We start from the raw sequence: 4,102 nt of genomic DNA on the forward strand, positions 1-4,102 counted from the left end.
TGGCCATATTTTATAAGTTAAGTTGTTTTGTAATATTGCATTGCATTGAGTTATTCTGTTGAGGTTTCCGCTGAGTTAAGAAAGCCAGGCCAAGGGTTCGCTTGGGGCTAGAAATGGTCTCCGGGTGCCGGTCCCACCCAGGGTGTAGGCTCGGGGCGTGACAAACTTGGTATCAGAGCACAGAGTTCAGGAGTCCTAGGGAGTCTATGAAGCCGTGTCTGTAGAGTCCTAGTTATCGGTGTGAAGCGCGCCACATCTATAATTGGGAGGCTGCAACATTTAGGAAGATTTCTCATTTCTTTCACACTCATTTCATGCGTTAGAGTTGATCTCTAAAAAGTTTCTTTCTAATCCATGCTTGCGCGTGTTTCAGATAGTCATGCCTCCACGAAGAGTTGGTAGAGGGCGTCTTCCTAGACGTTATGTTGATGAGCAATAGTTACCCTATGCACCGGGAGTGCAAGATCAAGGGGAAGTTTCTAATGCCGAGTTCAGAGAGGCAATTAGAATGTTGAGTCAAGCTGTAGCAAATCAGATTGGTCAGCAAAGAGGAGCTCGACATGAAGGAGCTGACACTTCAAGGATTCGTGAGTTCTTGGGGATGAATCCTCCGAGTTTCATGGGTTTGAGCACTACTGAGGATCCAGAGGATTTCATTGAGGAGTTGAAGAAGATTTTTGATGTGATGCATGTGGCAGATATTGAGCGGGTTGAACTAGCTGCTTATCAATTGAAAGATGTTGCTAGAACTTGGTTCGACCAGTGGAAAGGGGGCAGAGCTGAGAATGCACCACCTACAAGTTGGGCCGATTTTGAGGAAGCTTTCTTGGGGCATTTCTTTCCTCGAGAATTGAGAGAGGCCAAGGTACGTGAGTTCCTCACACTTAAGCAGGAGTCCTTGAGTGTTCATGAGTACAGTTTGAAGTTCACACAATTATCCCGCTATGCTCCGGAGATGGTTGCGGACATGAGGAATAAAATGAGCTTGTTTGTTGCTGGGTTGTCTCGGTTGTCGAGCAAGGAAGGTAGGGCTGCAATGCTTATCGGGGACATGGACATATCAAGGTTGATGGTTTATGTGCAGCAGGTTGAGGAAGAGAAGCTGAGGGACAGAGAAGAGTTCAGAAATAAGAGAGCTAAGATCGGGAACGAGTCCGGGCAGCAGAGAGGTAATTCAAACCGTTCCTCCTTTCAGCAAAGGCAAAAGGGACCTGCTCCATCATTTGCTAGAGCACCTGCACCCAGATACAGAGGTGAATTTAATGTTCAGAATTCGAAGGACTTCAGGGCTAGACCAGCACAATCTTCGGGTAGTGTGGCGCAAGGGAGTAGTAAGCCTCCTGTTTGCGCCAAATGTGGTAGGAACCACTCAGGTATTTGTCGAGATGGCTCCATTGGTTGTTTCAGGTGTGGTCAGAATGGACATTTCATGCGAGAGTGTCCAAAGAATAGGCAGGGTAATGGAAGCAATAAAGCACAGTCTTCTTCAGTTGTTCCACCAGACAGGACGGCACCTAGATGAGCTACTTCTAGTGTAGGTGGAGGAGCAAACCGCCTTTATGCTATCACCAGTCGCCATGAGCAAGAGAATTCTCCGAATGTTGTCACTGGTATGATCAAAGTCTTTGGCTTTTGATGTGTATGCTTTGCTAGACCCAGGAGCGAGTTTATCTTTTGTAACTCCTTATGTTGCAAATCAGTTTGAGGTTCTTCCTGAAAGACTTTGTGAACCCTTTTGTGTTTCTACACCTATTGGGGAGTCTATTCTAGCGGAAAGAGTTTATCGTGATTGTCCTGTTTCTATCAATCACAAGAGCACCATGGTTGATTTGGTTGAGTTAGACATGGTAGATTTTGATGTCATTCTAGGTATGGATTGGCTTCATGCTTGTTATGCATCGATAGATTGTAGAACTCGAGCAGTCAAGTTTCAGTTTCCGAATGAGCCAGTCATAGAGTGGAGTAGCAGTTCAGCAGTGCCTAAGGGTCGTTTTATTTCGTACCTTAAGGCAAGAAAGTTAGTTTCGAAGGGTTGTATCTATCACTTAGTCCGAGTTCATGATTCTAGTGTTGAGATACCTCATTTCCAGTCAGTTCCTATAGTAAGAGAGTTTCCAGAAGTGTTTCCTGATGATCTACCCGGAATTCCTCCTGAGAGAGAGATAGATTTCGGCATAGATCTCATTCCAGATACTCGTCCTATCTCTATTCCGCCATATAGAATGCACCAGCAGAGTTGAAAGAGTTGAAAGAGCAGTTGAAAGATCTCCTAGAAAAGGGTTTCATTCGACCGAGTGTCTCACCTTGGGGTGCTCCGGTTTTGTTTGTGAAGAAGAAAGATGGTTCCCTTAGAATGTGTATAGATTACCGCCAGTTGAACAAGGTTACCATCAAGAACAAGTACCCTCTTCCGATGATTGATGATCTTTTCAATCAGCTTCAGGGTGCCACTTGTTTTTCAAAGATTGACCTCCGATCCGGCTATCATCAGTTAAGGGTAAAGGAAAGTGATATCCCAAAGACAGCTTTCAGAACCAGGTATGGTCATTATGAGTTTTTGGTCATGTCCTTTGGTTTGACTAATGCGCCTGCAGCTTTCATGGATTTGATGAATAGAGTCTTCAAACCTTATTTAGATATGTTTGTTATTGTCTTTATTGATGATATACTAGTCTATTCAAGGAATGAAGAAGATCATGCTAGTCATCTCAGAACAGTTCTTCAGACTTTGAAAGACAAGGAGTTGTATGCTAAGTTCTCTAAGTGTGAGTTTTGGCTTAAGTCTGTGGCATTCCTAGGCCACATTGTGTCCGGTGATGGAATTAAAGTTGATACTCGGAAAATTGAGGCAGTGCAGAATTAGCCTAGACCCACATCTCCAACTGAAATTAGGAGTTTCTTGGGATTAGCTGGCTATTATAGAAGGTTTGTTGAAGGGTTCTCGACTATTGCATCTCCTTTGACAAAGTTGACTCAGAAGACAGTGAAATTTCAATGGTCTGAAGCTTGTGAGAAAAGCTTTCAAGAATTGAAAAAGAGATTGACTACAGCTCCAGTTTTGACGCTACCAGAAGGTACTCAAGGTTTTGTGGTGTATTGTGATGCATCTAGAGTTGGTTTGGGTTGTGTCTTAATGCAGAATGGCAAGGTTATAGCTTATGCCTCCAGACAGTTAAAGGTTCATGAGAAGAACTACCCAACCCATGACTTAGAGCTAGCTGCTGTAGTATTTGCTTTGAAGATATGGCGTCATTACTGTATGGTGTGCATGTCGACATATTCACTGATCACAAGAGCCTTCAATATGTGCTTACTCAGAAAGAGCTTAATCTCAGACAGAGGAGGTGGTTAGAGTTACTCAAGGATTATGACCTGAGTATTCTTTACCACCCAGGTAAGGCTAATGTTGTTGCTGATTCTTTGAGCAGGTTGTCTATGGGTAGCACCGCCCATATTGAAGAAGGAAGGAAAGAGTTAGCAAAAAATGTGCACAGACTGGCATGCCTGGGAGTCAGATTTACAGATTCCATAGAAGGAGGAATAACGGTGACGAGTAGGGCCGAGTCATCATTAATGTCAGAAGTGAAAGAGAAGCAAGATCAAGATTCCCATTTTGCTCGAGTTGAAGGAAAATGGTTCAAAAGCAAAGAGTATTAGCTTTTGAACAAGGGGGAGATGGTGTTTTGAGATTTCAAGGTAGATTGTGCGTACCTATGGTAGATGGACTCCAAGAGAAGATTATGGATGAAGCTCACAGCTCCAGATATTCTATTCATCCGGGTTCCACCAAGATGTAATCGTGATTTTGCGTGAAGTTTATTGGTGGAATGGCATGAAGAAGGGCATTGCTGAGTTTGTTGCTAAGTGTCCAAATTGCCAACAAGTGAAAGTTGAACACCAAAGGCCCGGTGTTTGGCTCAGAGGATAGAACTTCCAGAGTGGAAGTGGGAGATGATCAATATGGATTTCATCACAGGGTTGCCAAGGTCTCGCAGACAACATGATTCTATTTGGGTGATTGTCGACAGAATGACAAAGTCAGCTCATTTTCTACCGGTAAAGACTACCAATACAGCAGAAGATTATGCCAAGTTGTATGTTC

The sequence above is a fragment of the Solanum verrucosum genome, unplaced genomic scaffold, assembly GCF_900185275.1.
Source record: "Solanum verrucosum unplaced genomic scaffold, falcon-dt-bn FXZP01000150.1, whole genome shotgun sequence".
Lineage (NCBI taxonomy): Eukaryota > Viridiplantae > Streptophyta > Magnoliopsida > Solanales > Solanaceae > Solanum > Solanum verrucosum.